This window comes from Cajanus cajan, chromosome 5, assembly GCF_000230855.2.
Source record: "Cajanus cajan strain Asha chromosome 5, NIPB_CcT2T_4, whole genome shotgun sequence".
Taxonomy (NCBI): domain Eukaryota; kingdom Viridiplantae; phylum Streptophyta; class Magnoliopsida; order Fabales; family Fabaceae; genus Cajanus; species Cajanus cajan.
Window position 1 is genome coordinate 42,041,143 of NC_138521.1, and position 17,346 is coordinate 42,058,488.

Below are 17,346 nucleotides of genomic sequence, written 5' to 3' on the forward strand. Positions count from 1 at the left end.
CTAAGTGTCATTTAGGAGTGATTTGGAGTGAATTTGAGGCTCACATGGCCGGATCCTTCCCATGCCATTCATGTGACTCAAATTCAATTCAAATTACTTCTAAATGATGCTTAAATGAAACCTATTTCTCCTATTAATGTAATCCTCCTAAAAACCTAATCTAATGACCAAAATACAATGGTCTAGTGAATACAATCAATAGGAAAAATTACAAGAATGAAAATGAGCCCAATATTGGGTATCAAAAGCCCAAAGGCCCATGAAGCCCAAAACTAGGCCCAACTAGCCTAAACCTAAACTATGGTCAAAATACAAGACCAACAACAAAGTAAATTCCTATACTCATAAAAGACAATAAAAACATGGTGTTCAATCAATCAAAGCCCAAGTGAGAAGCACCCTAGGCCCACCAAGCCCATCGGGCCCACTAAGCTCTGAAGCAGTCAAATCTTCAAGTAACCTCCTGGCCATAGCTCTAGTGGTTGGGCCTTTAGCCCATGCTCTTCCATCATTCCCTCCCTCTTGAGAAGGATTCGTCCTCGAATCTGAAGACTCTTCCTCATCATCGCTAGCACCTACAAAAGGTTTAAGATCACTGACATTAAAAGTGGTGCTGACTCCATATTCAGAGGGTAAATCAAGTCTATAGGCGTTATCATTGATACGCTGTAAGACCTGAAAGGGACCATCTCCTCTAGGACTGAGTTTAGACTTCCTTTGATTTGGAAAACGTTCTTTTCTTAAATGAAGCCAAACCCAATCACCTTCCTCGAAGATCATAGACTTCTTGCCTTTACTTCCTTGTTTTGCATATTTCTCATTTTGATTTTGAATATGAATTTTAATCCTTTCATGAAGTTTCTTAACAAAATCAGCCCTTGAAGTCCCTTCCTTATGAATGAAATGTTCAACATTAGGAAGAGGTATCAAGTCCAAAGGAGTTAAAGGATTAAACCCATAAACAGCCTCAAAAGGAGAAATATTGGTAGTTTTATGAACTACCCTATTGTAGGCAAATTCAATATGAGGTAAAAACTCATCCCAAGATTTGTGATTACCCTTTAGGACTGCCCTAAGCATAGTAGACAGAGATCTATTCACTACCTCAGTTTGGCCATCTGTTTGAGGATGACAAGTAGTTGAAAAGAGGAGTTTAGTTCCTAGTCTTGACCATAAGACACGCCAAAAATGGCTTAGAAACTTTGTATCTCTATCTGAAACTATAGTTTTAGGAAGCCCATGAAGTTTAACCACATCTCTAAAGAAGAGTTTTGCAATGTTGCTTGCATCATCTACTTTGTGGCATGGAATAAAATGAGCCATTTTACTAAAACGGTCTACTACCACAAAAATAGAATCCATTCCCCTTTGGGTTCTAGGTAAACCTAGCACAAAATCCATGCTAATATCTACCCAAGGAGAAGAAGCAACAGGCAAAGGCGTGTATGTTCCATGAGGCATTACTTTAGACTTAGCTTGTAAACAAGCTAAACATCTAAAACAATGCCTTTGGACATCTTTTCGCATATGGGGCCAATAAAATTTTTCTTTTAGCAAACTAAGGGTTTTATCAACACCAAAGTGCCCCATAAGCCCACCTTCATGACTCTCTTTAATTAATAGTTTCCTAATGGATCCTTGGGGTATACACAATCTTCCTTCTTTGTATAAATACCCCTCAGCCATATAAAAACCATCAAAAGCTTTTTGTTGACATTTTTTATAATTAACACCAAATTCAAGATCTTCTTCATACAATTCCCTAACATTATCAAATCCAAGAATTTGAGTTCCTAGAGACACAAGCAAGGTATGTCTCCTAGATAAAGCATCAGCTACAACATTGGATTTTCCTTTCTTGAATTTAATAATATATGGAAATTGTTCAAGAAACTCTAACCATTTGGCATGTCTCTTATTTAATTTACCTTGACCTCTTAAATATTTAAGTGACTCATGGTCACTATGGATGACAAACTCTTTGGACACAAGATAGTGCTCCCAAGTTTGTAAAGCTCTAACCAAGGCATACAACTCTTTATCATAGGTAGGGTAATTGAGGGAGGCACCTTTTAGTTTTTCACTAAAATATGCAATGGGGTGTCCTCCTTGCAATAACACAGCTCCTATGCCAACTCCTGATGCATCACATTCTAGCTCAAAGGTCTTTTCAAAATTTGGTAGAGCTAAAATAGGTGCATTAGTAAGTTGATCTTTAAGTAATTGAAATGCTTGGTCATGCTTTGAAGTCCAATTAAATAAAGTATCTTTTTTAACTAGCTCATTCAATGGTGAAGCAATGCTAGAGAAGTTAGGCACAAATCTTCTATAAAAACTTGCTAATCCATGAAAACTCCTAACTTCACTAACATTTTTAGGCTTGGGCCACTCTTGAATGGCTTTGATTTTCTCGGGATCCACTTGAACCCCATTTTTGCTTACAATGAACCCTAGGAAAACCACATGATCCACACAAAAAGTACATTTTTCAAAATTTGCAAATAATTGGTTTTCCCTAAGGATCATCATAACTTCTCTAAGATGTCCAAAATGATCATCTTGAGATCTACTATAGATTAAAATGTCATCAAAATAAACAACCACAAATTTTCCTATACACTCTCTCAAGACATGATTCATAAGCCTCATGAATGTACTTGGTGCATTAGTTAAACCAAAAGGCATAACTAGCCACTCATATAATCCAAATTTGGTCTTAAAAGCAGTTTTCCACTCATCACCCTTTTTAATTCTTATTTGGTGATAACCACTTTTAAGATCAATTTTAGAAAATATGGAAGCACCATGTAACTCATCAAGCATATCATCAAGTCTAGGGATTGGGTGCCTGTACTTGATTGTGATATTGTTAATGGCCCTACAATCACAACACATTCTCCATTTTCCATCTTTCTTGGGCACTAACAATACAGGCACAGCACAGGGACTCAAACTTTTTTGTATCCAACCCTTATTCAATAATTCATGGACTTGATTCTCGATCTCCTTAGTTTCTTGAGGATTTGTCCTATAGGCTGGTCTATTGGGTAGACTAACCCCAGGCACAAAATCAATTTGATGTTCTATACCCCTAAAAGGAGGAAGGCCTTGTGGACCTTCACTAGGGAATATATCATCAAATTCTTTTAATAAATGAGAAATTTAAGGAGATAAAGAATTAAGTTCAATACTTAAATTATGACACTGAAGCATACCTTTACAAAGAAGAATGTAAGAAAGTTTTTCAACAATCAAAGTTTTTTTTTTTAAAGGTTCTTGTTGAATTCCTTCTTTTAGAAAAGATTTTTCTTCATCCTTCTTTGAAAACTTATGCTTCTTTTCCTTCTTTTCTTTTTTTTTATTCAAGTTTTTTTTTTCTTCTTCTCTTTTCTTTTTCATTTGTACTTGATCCTCTATTACTTGTGAAGGGGACAAAGGATGTAGTACAAATTTCTTTTCTTTATGAGTGAAAGTAATTTCATTGGTAAGGCCATTGTGCATGGTTTTCTTGTCAAATTGCCATGGCCTTCCCAACAAAATATGACAAGCTTCCATTGGAACTATGTCACAAACTACTTGGTCTTCATAGTTACCAATAGAGAACTTGACTTTCACTTGTTGATTAACATTAATATCCCCATCTTCATTAATCCAATGAAGTTGATATGGTTTCGGATGAGGAATAATAGTAAGACCAAGCTTCTCCACCAACCTTGTGCTACAACAGTTGCAACAAGACCCACTATCTACAATGAGAGAACAAGCATTGTCTAAAACTTTACACCTTGTGTGAAAAATGTTCTCCCTTTGTGAAAGATGGAACTCATTAGGTTGGCTTCCTAGAAGCCTTCTAATCATGAGAAGTTGACCATCACAAGGATATGCACTTTCAATGGAATGGTCTTCCTCACTTGATTCACTATCACTTGAAGTAGTGGAACTAGACTCATCAACACTACTATAAATGTCTTGCCCCTTCAAAATCATCACCTTTTTAGTTGGGCATGTAGACCCCTAAAATTGTCCGGGTCGGAAATAAAGCTTGAAGACTCTCGAAGACTGAAGGAAGATCAGCCAGAAGGACTCCCGGAAGGCCCTAGGAGGGTTCTCTGTAGGTCTAGAGGTCTTAGAAAAGCTCAAAATAAGGAAGTGGAGGGAATGAAGCCCAATACGGCCGTACTGAACTTAATACGGCCGTATTGAAACTTCAATACGGCCGCAGTGAACTCAATACGGCGTATTGAAGTTTCTGAAACTTCAATACGGCCGTACTGAAACCAATACGGGCGCATTGAAATTTCTGAATTTCAATACGGCCGTATTGAACTCAATACGACCGTATTGAAGTTCAAAAATTTCAATACGGCCGTATTGCTCCTGTAGGCCGTATTGCGCCTATTCCCTATAAATATGACGTCAATTGGACGTCATTCCACACTTTTGAACATAGTTTCAACCCTCTCCTTGAGTATTCTGGGGTTTTTGAGCAGTGTTCTGCCCTAGAAATCACTCGGAGAGTTGATCCGACGAAGTTCTTGAGCCCCGAGCCATTTTGCTTGAGGATCGAACCTAGTCGAAGGGAAATCCTCCGGATTTCCATAGTTAAAAGTTTTTTTAGGAAGGAGCGAGCGAGCTTGTAGAGCGAGGGAACGCCAAAAAGCTTCCCAGTTTTACTCAGTATATAAAAGCACGCTTCAAGAGGTTTCTTCTTAAATCCTTCCTTTTACTGCTTTCTGTGTGCATATTTAAACTGCCATCATGTAGATAGTTAATTTATAATTGCTTAGAATAAATAGGGGTAATTTAGTAATTTTACGCTGTTATTTTAGAAAATAATCTGTCATAGGGAACCCGAAAGGGGCGCTGTGGGGTGCTAACACCTTCCCCACGCGTAACCGACTCCCTTACCCAACTCTGGTTGTAGTGGCCAAAGTTGATTTTTAAATCAATTGCCTTATCCCTTTTTCCAATGTTTTGAGTAAAACATTGGTGGCGACTCCATGAACCCTCCTTTTGCGAAAACCACTAATCCATGGAGGGTCCCGCTTGGGATTAATATGGATTGGTGAGCCTTTTAATAAAATTGCTCGTTTGACGAGGTCTCAGTTTGAGAATAAGTCATTCTAGCAATCCACATTTTTTAAACAAATAAACGAGTCCAACCATCCTTCGCGAATGCCGAAAGCCCGTTTTGGGCCGGTGGCGACAGATGGCGACTCCACTGGGGAAGCCTCGAGAGTCAGTCCCATTTAGTGACAGATTGTTTTTAACAAATAATAGTTAAAAATTACTTCATTACCCCTTGCTTGTATGATAACATGCTTTATATATTTGGCTTTAAATAACTGTTGTTTGTTTAAATTTCCGCAATTGTTTGAAATAAAAATTGCACACGAACCTTTGCACACAACAGTTCCCTCTATACCCGGGGGCATGAGTGGTAATCCATAGGGAGTGGATGTTAGTACGGCCGGTTGAATGGGTCTATAGGAGCCTACGAGACCGTTGTCGGAAAACATCACTCAAGGTGATAACCATGAACTTGAGTCCGACGGTGCGTTGGAGCTTTCCATCGACCTACGACGAGAGGAATTGGGTCCCTATAATGGGGGCACCTTGGGGGCCTTTGACCAAGTGAGAACAGTTAGATCCTCCTTGAATATGCACTTTTCTGCAAGAGACCCCTACCTCGTGATTCGCTCGTGACTGTTCGTGGATGAGTGAATTGTTTGTGCATTGTTTATGTGCAATTGTTTGTGCATTAATAAATAACCTCGTGATAAGGTCTAAAAATAATCCCCATGCATAAAAAACCATGACATGAGAGGAAAGACTATGTGTGAAAATATAATAAAAGTGAGGAGCATGTACATCATTACCAATAAGACATCATGCATCCTCATAAAAACATACATTTTAGGGTCACCAATACCTCTTGACATGAGTGAAAGAGACCCATGACTATAGAGATTCTCCGTTGGGGAGAGATCATAGATAAAGAAGGGTGGTAAACTTCCGTCTTAAAAAGGCAGCGCCTTAAAGATGGAGGTTTATCAAGCTCATGTTAAAGAGTGTATTCATTCCATAAAGTAAACTAACTAAACATTCATTTTAGAAAGTGGCTGGTCATCTCTCTGTCCTTACGCGCGCACAGAGAATCAAGAAAATGGAAGCATTGGAGGAGCAAAACAAGAAGCTCACAACCGAGCTTTCACAACTTAAAGAGCAAATGGCGCAAATGATGGAACTCATGCGTCATCACAACATCCATGAATCTCATCACAGTGATCATGGGTCCCATCATGGGGGAGAGGAGGAAGAGCATGAAAAAGATCCTCCAAACGCCGTACCCCTTGGGGCAGGAATTATAATAAAAGAGCCCGAGGTTTCAAAGGAACAATTCCATGCCCTCGAGGATCGGCTAAGGGCTATGGAGGGGCATGATTTTGACATCAAAGATGCCGCTGACATGTGCTTAGTGAGGGACATTCAATTCCCTCCTAAATTTAAAGTGCCGGATTTCCCAAAGTACGTGGGATCGACTTGCCCCAAAAGTCATCTCACCATGTACTGTCGCAAAATGGCTGCATATGCCACAAATGAAAAACTCTTGATCCACTGTTTCCAAGAGAGCTTAGCTGAAACTGCACTCAACTGGTATATGCAGCTAGATGGAAATCTAGTACATACATGGAGGCAGTTGGCCGACGCCTTTCTCAAGCGCTATAAATACAACATCGACCTAACACCCGATAGGTCTGATCTTCAAGCCTTGAGTAAAAAGAACGATGAATCCTTCAAGGCGTACACCCAACGTTGGAGGGAGTTGGCGGCACAGATAGAGCCCCCGCTGTCGGATAAGGAGACGGTGTCCTTATTCATCAACTCGTTGACTGGTCCCTATTACGATAAAATGATAGGGAACACAACGACACTCTTCTCGGACATCATCACCATTGGAGAAAGGGTGGAACAAGGACTTAAAAGTGGGAAGCTGGCTAAGCCTTCCCAATCATATGAAGCTAAGAAGGCCTTCGGGAAGAAGAAAGAAGGAGGAGTCAACACTGTAACCATTGCTCCGTCTTCTTCCGCTTCGAAGTCAGGCAAATCGCAAAACAACTCTGTGAAGAAGTTTGATAAACTTCCGACCACTTATAGCGATCTCCTGCCAAAGCTAGTGGAGGCGCGTCTTATAGCTTACATTCCACCAAAGAAAGTGAATCCACCCTACCCCGATTGGTACAATCCACAAGACAAATGTCTATACCATTCGGGGGCACAGGGGCATTCAACGGAGAACTGCCGAGCTCTCAAGTATAAGGTCCAAGACCTTATCGACGCTGGGTGGGTCACTTTCGATTCGACGGCGCCCGACGTGAGCAAGAATCCTCTACCGCAGCAGGAGTAGAGAGAAGGGCAAGCCATGATAGGGCCCCTCCACTTTTTTTCTTTTAGGGACTCATGATCAGTACCCGAGATCATGAGGACTTTTTCATGTAAATAGAGGGTTTTGTACAGTTTTACATACATATATCAATAAAAAGGCATTTTTCACACATTATTCTCTCATTTTGTTCTATTCTCTCTCTCTCATTAATATTAATAAACTCTAAACCTAAACAGAACCAATAAATAATTATGTCTGTGATTGCTCGCTCTGACCGGGATCCGAAAGCCGAGGGTGAATGGGTTGAGTTGGACAGTGATGAGGAGACCATCTCTCCGGATCTGCAAAGACTGCTAGACCAAGAAGCTCGCCTACTCCAACCGAATCAAGAAGAATTGGAGACCGTGAATTTGGGGCAGGATCAAGAATTGAAAGAAGTCAACATTGGGACCCGTATCAGTGATGGAATAAAAACGCAATTGATTCAATTATTGAGGGAATACAAAGACGTATTTGCATGGTCGTACCATGATATGCCCGGTTTAGACTCCAACATCGTCGAACACAAGTTGCCCTTAAAAGAGGGGTTTCGACCCATTAAGCAAAAGCTTCGACGAATCAAGCCCGAATGGTCCTTAAAGATTAAGGAGGAGGTAGAAAAACAATTGGACGCGGGATTCTTGGTTGTATCCCAGTATCCCGAATGGCTGGCTAACATTGTGCCAGTCGTCAAAAAGAATGGGAAGGTTAGAGTGTGTGTTGATTATAGGGATTTGAATCGTGCCAGTCCAAAGGACGATTTTCCCTTGCCCCACATCGATACACTTGTGGATCACACCGCCACAAACACACTCTATTCCTTTATGGATGGATACTCGGGGTATAATCAAATCAAGATGAATATAGAAGACCGCGAGAAAACTTCTTTCATTACACCCTGGGGAACTTTCTGCTACAGGGTGATGCCTTTTGGACTTAAAAATGCGGGTGCCACCTACCAACGAGCGATGGTGACGCTATTCCACGATATGATCCACAAAGAAATTGAAGTATACGTGGATGACATGATCGCAAAGTCAAAAGACGAGATGGACCACATCCAATATTTGAGAAAATTATTCAATCGGCTTCGTAAGTATCAGCTTAAGCTAAACCCGGCTAAGTGTACTTTCGGAGTTCGGTCGGGTAAGCTTCTCGGGTTCATCGTCAGTGAAAAAGGCATAGAGGTAGACCCCGATAAAGTAAAGGCAATAATGGAAATGCCTCCTCCTAAAACTGAGAAAGAAATTAGAGGATTCCTCGGCAGGGTGAACTACGTCGCAAGGTTCATCGCACAGTTGACTGACACGTGCAAACCAATATTCAAGCTGTTGCGCAAGAATCATTCCGAAGTTTGGGATGAAAATTGTCAACAAGCTTTCGATAAGATCAAACAGTGCTTGGCCAATCCACCAGTGTTAGTACCACCTGTCGAGGGAAGACCATTAATTCTCTATCTAACGGTACTTGATGAGTCCATGGGAGCTGTGCTAGGACAACAAGATGAAACAAAGAAGAAAGAACAAGCCATCTACTACCTGAGCAAAAAGTTCCTTGATTATGAAACCCGCTACACGCCATTAGAAAAGACTTGCTGTGCGTTAGCGTGGGCAACACAAAGGCTCAGGCAGTACATGATAAGGCATACTACTTGGTTGGTTTCCAAAATGGACCCAATTAAGTACGTGTTCGACAAACCAATAATCACTGGGAAGATTGCCCGATGGCAAGTGCAATTATCAGAATTTGACATCATACATGTCACACAAAAGGCCATCAAGGGTAGTACCCTAGCTGATTACCTAGCACACGGGCCGACCAATGACTATCAATCCCTTCAGGATGATTTCCCCGATGAGGATATAATGTATTTACAACATGAAGATCCCAAGGATGATACGTGGACCATGTACTTTGATGGAGCCTCCAACATGCTTGGACAGGGGATTGGAACAGTATTAATCTCCCCACAAGGAAAGTATATCCCCCTAACGGCAAGACTCAACTTCGACTGTACAAATAACATGGCCGAATACGAGGCTTGCGCGTTAGGAATCCAAGCAGCAATCAACAATGGTATCCTAAAGCTCAAAGTATTTGGAGATTCGGCTTTAGTCATCCACCAACTGCGAGGTGAATGGGAAGTCCGAAATTCTAAACTGATACCATATGTTGAGCATATCAAAGACCTGATACAATTCTTTCAAAATGTCGTCTTTGAACATATCCCAAGGGAGGAAAATCAGTTCGCTGACGCCCTTGCTACACTATCATCGATGTTCGCCTTGGATAAAGATCATGAAATGCCCATCATCAATATCCGGCGACACGATAAGCAAGCGTTCTGCCTACTGATAGATGAAGCTGTTGATGATTATCCATGGTTCCATGACATCAAACAATATCTGTCAAAAGGGGAATATCCTGATATGGCTAGCGATAATGATAAAAAGCATATCCGAAGAAGGGCCATGGGATTTCTGTTAATTGGAGAAACCCTCTACAAAAAGAATTATGACTCGGTCTTGTTGAGATGTATAGACCAAGTCGAAGCTCAAAATGTAATCAAAGAAATACATGAGGGGGTTTTCGGTACCCATATTCCCGGGCCTGCAATGGCTAAGAAAATCCTCAGAGCAGGATATTATTGGTCGACCATTGAAAGGGATTGTTACCAATACGTCCGGAAATGCCACAAGTGTCAAGCATATGCCGACAACATTCATGTCCCACCAACGCCACTCAATGTTTTGGCTTTACCATGGCCATTCGCAATATGGGGCATGGATGTTATTGGACCCATCGAGCCAAAGGCATCCAACGGACATAGGTTCATCCTTGTGGCCATTGACTATTTCACCAAATGGGTAGAAGCGGCATCGTATGCTCATGTGACCCGAAAGGTGGTAACATCCTTCATCAGAAAGAATATCATATGCAGATACGGTATTCCCGACAAAATCATCACTGATAATGGATCCAATTTGAACAATAAGATGGTGGAAGAACTGTGCAAAGAGTTCAAAATTCAGCACCACAACTCTTCCCCATATCGACCAAAGATGAATGGGGCAGTCGAGGCAGCCAATAAGAATATCAAGAAGATAGTACAAAAGATGGTTGTCTCATTCAAAGACTGGCATGAGATGCTACCCTTCGCTCTCCATGGTTATAGGACTTCAGTACGTACATCCACAGGAGCTACTCCATTCTCCCTTGTTTATGGAATGGAGGCAGTTCTGCCGGTTGAAGTCGAGATACCGTCTCTGAGAGTAATCATGGAAGCAAAACTTTCCGAGGCAGAATGGGTTCAAAGTCGATACAACCAATTGAACCTTATCGAAGAAAAACGACTGAACGCCATATGCCATGGTCAAGCCTACCAAAGGAAGATCAAAAAGGCTTTTGACAAGAAAGTCCATCCTCGAATCTACCATGAGGGAGAGCTGGTGATGAAGAAATTGCTACCAGCTCAAAAGGACAAAATCGGAAAGTGGGCCCCAAATTACGAAGGACCATACGTGGTGAAGCGAGCTTTCTCCGGAGGAGCATTGATTCTCACAGACATGGACGGAGAAGAACTTCGATACCCAGTCAATGCTGACGTGGTAAAGAAGTATTATGCTTGAAGACGTTGCTTGCATCAGCCCGCTAGGATGAAAACCCAAAAAAGGGTATCCTAGGCAAAAGTTAGGGCAAAACGAAAAGCCCGCCAGTACAAGGGTACTAGGCAAAACAAAGGCAAAATTATCCCCGCTAGGACATGTCCTAGGCAAAAAATTAGGGGCAAAAAAAAAATAAAATGCAAAAAGTAAAGCAAGCAACGATCACTTGAACCGAAAACCGAAAGGCGGTTCAAGTGATAATCTTCTAGAAGCAAGCGTCTTGCAGTATCTACACTCCTGGCTCAGGCATCTCACCCGAAACAACTAGGGAAACGGGAAGAGCAGCAATTACAGATATAATTGTTTAAGCCAAAAATGTATAGCCCACCTCGGCCAGCCATTCTTCAGAAATTCCCTTTGTAAATCTTTCTGTATAAACATTTGTGAATATCAATAAAATATCCATTTGTTTCTTTTCTCTCTTGACCATGTGATTATGCCTTTGAATTGGTTTTTCATAAAATTGTACGAAATTCCATTAATAATCGGTCAATAAAAGAAAACTGGAGGGGTTCCTGTAAAATCCATAATCTCCTGCATAAAGGCTCACAAAAATACTCCCTCGCGTCAATGACAGAAAGTCCTCCAAGAAGAAGAGGATAGGGAGAGCCACTCACTTTTCTAAATAAATGAACAAAAATAAATATTGTATTGCATTTGTGCATCACACACACATTAGTTGCACATGCAAAGACCTTATCATGAGGCAACCGCATAAAATAGAAAAATAGAAAATTGCTTGTGTATGACAGCAGCAAGCAAAATGCAAAGATTCAGAAAATCAACAGCATCATACAAAATAACTGAGCCTGGAGAGGCTTGCCGAAAGAATACTCTCAGAATAATTGAGCCTGGAGAGGCTCGCAGAAATAATACTCCCCAGAGAAACCTCAACTCACGCTTTTGGACTCAAAATCCCCAGCAAGAGCTATCAAAGCAAGGTCGACGATATTCCCAATGGAAGCACGGTCACCCAAGCAGAATATCCAAGTCAAAGGACTTAAACTTTCTCAGTGAAGATAGCTCTCCAACTCAAGTGTCGAGTGAGGCTAAGCCTGTAGAGGCTTCCTAAATAATACTCTGGGATACATAAGATCCCCAAATCCCCAGTCGCCTACTCAAGAGGCATCCTGCAAAAGGAGAAAAATCATAAAAAAATCAATAATCATTCCCCAAGTGGAATCTGGCTCTCAGCCAATCATTGAACGTCAAGCTGATATGCCTAACAGAAGAGGCTAATCAAAATCAATGACAAAATCCCCCAGTGGATAACAGCCTACACAGAGGCAGCAAAATCAGAAAACCAAAAGAGACACCCGAACAAGGATAGCCGTGATACTCCACCAACGTCGAAAGGACGTCAGCCAATCATAAGGCACCGCTCACATCAGAAAGAGCATCTTTGTGTCTGCACCCCAAAGGAATCAGAAATTCCCCAGTGGGCACCAACTACGCAATGAAAAGTTGGGGCACAGGAACCTGTGAATGACTGCACATCCCCTAGACGGATCCCTGCGTTATCCAGCCCTCAGTGGCACAAAATCAGAAACAACCGTCGAAGCAGCATCGTGGACTGTGGAGACAAAATCATCACAAATCCTTGGAAAGGAGATATTCACGCTACCCCGTCGTCACAAACACGGAGGTATGCAGCTTCCGGCTCGGGCAATGAGCGAAGCTATCTCTGGAAAGGGGGTACTCACCGCTTACCGTTGTCACAAAGGTACTTAGCTTCCGGCTCGAACAAAGAGTGAAGCTAAGCCTGGAGAGACGGTACTTACAGCTTCCAGCTTGGGCAACAAGCAAAGCAAGGCCTGGAGAGGCAAAACTCACACTGCTCACCGTCGTCACAAAGGTGCTTAGTTTCCGGCTCGAACAAAGAGCGAGACTAAGCCTGGAGAGGTGAAATTCACACTGCTACCGTTTTCACAAGGGTACTTAGCTTCCGGCTCGAACAAAGAGTGAAGCTAAGCCTGGAGAGGCGGTACTCACAGCTTCCAGCTTGGGCAGCAAGCAAAGCAAAACCTGGAGAGGCTACTCGACAATTTTCCACCGGAAGACGCTACAAGTCAGAAGGTCGGCGCATCACCCGGACAATTGGGTCAACTCCTTTACTTGTCAGCCGGTACACCAAAAGGCCGTCCGACTAAGTAAAGGGGGGGCAGCTGTAGACCCCTAAAATTGTCCGGGTCGGAAATAAAGCTTGAAGACTCTCGAAGACTGAAGGAAGATCAGCCAGAAGGACTCCCGGAAGGCCCTAGGAGGGTTCTCTGTAGGTCTAGAGGTCTTAGAAAAGCTCAAAATAAGGAAGTGGAGGGAATGAAGCCCAATACGGCCGTACTGAACTTAATACGGCCGTATTGAAGCTTCAATACGGCCGCAGTGAACTCAATACGGCGTATTGAAGTTTCTGAAACTTCAATACGGCCGTACTGAAACCAATACGGGCGCATTGAAATTTCTGAATTTCAATACGGCCGTATTGAACTCAATACGACCGTATTGAAGTTCAAAAATTTCAATACGGCCGTATTGCTCCTGTAGGCCGTATTGCGCCTATTCCCTATAAATATGACGTCAATTGGACGTCATTCCACACTTTTGAACATAGTTTCAACCCTCTCCTTGAGTATTCTGGGGTTTTTGAGCAGTGTTCTGCCCTAGAAATCACTCGGAGAGTTGATCCGACGAAGTTCTTGAGCCCCGAGCCATTTTGCTTGAGGATCGAACCTAGTCGAAGGGAAATCCTCCGGATTTCCATAGTTAAAAGTTTTTTTAGGAAGGAGCGAGCGAGCTTGTAGAGCGAGGGAACGCCAAAAAGCTTCCCAGTTTTACTCAGTATATAAAAGCACGCTTCAAGAGGTTTCTTCTTAAATCCTTCCTTTTACTGCTTTCTGTGTGCATATTTAAACTGCCATCATGTAGATAGTTAATTTATAATTGCTTAGAATAAATAGGGGTAATTTAGTAATTTTACGCTGTTATTTTAGAAAATAATCTGTCATAGGGAACCCGAAAGGGGCGCTGTGGGGTGCTAACACCTTCCCCACGCGTAACCGACTCCCTTACCCAACTCTGGTTGTAGTGGCCAAAGTTGATTTTTAAATCAATTGCCTTATCCCTTTTTCCAATGTTTTGAGTAAAACATTGGTGGCGACTCCATGAACCCTCCTTTTGCGAAAACCACTAATCCATGGAGGGTCCCGCTTGGGATTAATATGGATTGGTGAGCCTTTTAATAAAATTGCTCGTTTGACGAGGTCTCAGTTTGAGAATAAGTCATTCTAGCAATCCACATTTTTTAAACAAATAAACGAGTCCAACCATCCTTCGCGAATGCCGAAAGCCCGTTTTGGGCCGGTGGCGACAGGGCATTGAGAGGCTATGTGTCCTCTCCCAAGACACTTAAAGCATTTGATATCACTAGTTTTGCTACTAGAAGTGACAATATTTTTATTTTTATCATTTTCTTTTTCTTTTTCTTTTTCTTTGCCAAATTTCTTAGAGGAATCAAAGTGACCCTCCCTCTTGTAGTCTTTCTTAACATAAGAGCTAGATTGAGTTTTTCCTTTAAAAGAGGATTTTCTCAAATTTTGTTGTTCCACCCTTATACAAAGTTGGACCAAATCATCAAGGTCCCTATAAGGGAGTAACTCAACTCTATCTCTTATGTCAAAATTAAGACCACTTAGAAATCTAGCTATGGTCAATCTTTCTTCTTCCCTTATCCCAGCCCTCATGAGATATAACTCCATCTTTTGCCTATACTCCTCAACACTCATACCCTTTTGTTGGAGCCTTTGGAGCTTATCCATAAGCTCCCTACTATAATAAGAAGGAATGTGCCTTCTTCTCATAGCACTCCTCAATTCATTCCAATAAGTGATGGGAGGATCATTGTGAAGTCTTCTCTCTCTTTCCAAGGATGTCCACCAATACATTGCTTGTCCTTGAAAAGCTAGGGTGGCCAAAGGAACTTTTCTTTCCTCACCTACTTGATGACAAGTGAAGATTTGCTCCACTTTCATCTCCCAATCCAAGTAGGTGTCCACATTATCTTTTCCATGAAAGTAAGGGAGATCAACCCTTGATTCCCTCACTTTGTGTTCTTTAATGACTCTCCTAGGTGTTGGTTGATAGTAAGCATCCATATGCATACTACCATCATTAGCTTGGCTTTGAGAATCATTGGAGCTCTTGGTTGAGCTCCTAGAAGAACCTTTTGGACTTTTATTTTTATTTAAACTTTTTAAAAGTTTTTCCTCTCTTTGCTTAATCTTTTGGATTTCTTGTTCCAAAGCCATGATTTGTACTTCTTTTTCAAGTTTCTCTTTTTGTTTTTGAAGCATCTCATCATTTTTCCAAAGTTTTAGTGCTTCAACCTCCTTGACAATTCTTTCAAAACTTTTAGGAGTATCAAAGTCACTACTACCTTGAGAATGATGACTCATGGTTAAGCAAAGAATTTGTATGCTATGCAAAAAGTTATAAAATGTTTTTGGTCTTTTCTAGGAATGAAAATAGCACTTGGAAGTCTAAGTGTACAAGTTGCACTATCAAGGGAGGTGAGCTACAAAGAGCCACTTAATAACCAAGCCTTTTCAAGTGGAAATCACTAAACTCCTTTGTGGTATTTCCAATTCCTCAAAACTTTTCACAAAAATTTTTGTATGCTTTTTCACAATTTGTTTGTTTTTGACACTTAACTAAACGTGAGCAAATAAAACTACACAAGTCTAGACGTTTAAGCAACTAAGTAAACACAATTAAAGTTCAAACACTTGAAGGAAGCAAGGATAAATCAACTAGTCGGTTTGCCCTAGGTGGAAGCTTGAAACATATGAAATTTTCAAGCCACTTCCACTAGTACTACACGTGAGAATGCTAACAAGGAGTTAGATATACCTGACCAGCTTCTTAATACTCCCTCCAAGCTTTACAAATTGATTTTAAAATACAAGTGAGATTGCAAAATTTAAACTAGCCTAGAAAGCAATAAAGTGGCGGCTTTGGTGACCAATTAGTGGCGGTTTTGTGTTCAACTTTTCTAACACTTAACCAAGTGTTTAATCCACCACTAATCCTTCAATATGCTGCTCCTGGACCTGCAAAAGAAACACAACAAAGAGGTTAAGGTGGCTGCCTCACAAGGTGAAGGAATTGGTCACTCAAGTGAAGGAGATTTAGGATGATTTTGGTCACTAAATTAGGTCAAATTTGGTGATTATAGTGTCCAAAATTTTTCCTACTCTTTGTTGAGCAATGCTTGATCCTTGAGCAAGGATTTAAGGCCACTTCCAGCACAGGAAATTATTGAAAGAAAACTAGACAAGCAACAAAGCACAATTTGGAAAGCTTATACCAAAATTAAGAGTAATATGTGTATATGACAAGACTCAAAGAAGTTCAACAAGTAAAACTGAAAATTAAGACTCCAAATAAAAGCTAGCACTCAGAGAGAAGAGTTCCTAGATAGGTACTAGAATAGATGAACAAAACAAAAAAAATTTGAAGATAATTGGACAAGTATAGCAAAAGTAGTAGTCAAAACAATAACAAGGAATCAAGTAGGTTTTTCAACTTGTATACCTCTCGGCTTTTTCCTTTTAATTTTCTTTCTCTATTTTTTTTTTTAATTCTTTCTTTTTCCAGTATCAAATTAAGAGTCCAGAGAGTATAATTGCCTTTTGTTTCAAATTTTTCTATGATTCCAAGCTATAGAAACCGAACCAACAAAACAGCCAAAAATTAGGTCAAATTTCAAGTGAAAATGTGAAACTAGTGCACTAGTTTTAGGTTTTGGTTTGGATTCTTTTTGAACTATTTTCTTTTCAAATTTTTAGGTCTTTTAGGCTCTGTTTTAAACTCTGTTTTCCAGCCTCTTAATCATAATTTTTTTTTTTAAAATTGAATCCACAAGAAGAGTGCACTAGAAGTAGGATTACACTTGAAATTTTGAGTCACAAAATGTTTAGAAGATTTTCAAGGGAATGTGATTTGAAAACTTAAAGAACACAATGGAAACCTAACTCTAAGGAAACTTGCTAGGACTAATAGCAAATCATGAACACAATAAGGTAAAAGAAAAAGCACATATAGGTAGGCACAAATGAACACAAACCAAAAGCAAAATATGAACAATGTACTCAAAGAAAAAATTAGGTCAACATGCTATTCAAGGAATTTTGTGACATAGAAAGACTACACACAAACTCTAAGACAAAAACATGGATTAAAAACCAAAATCTAATGCAA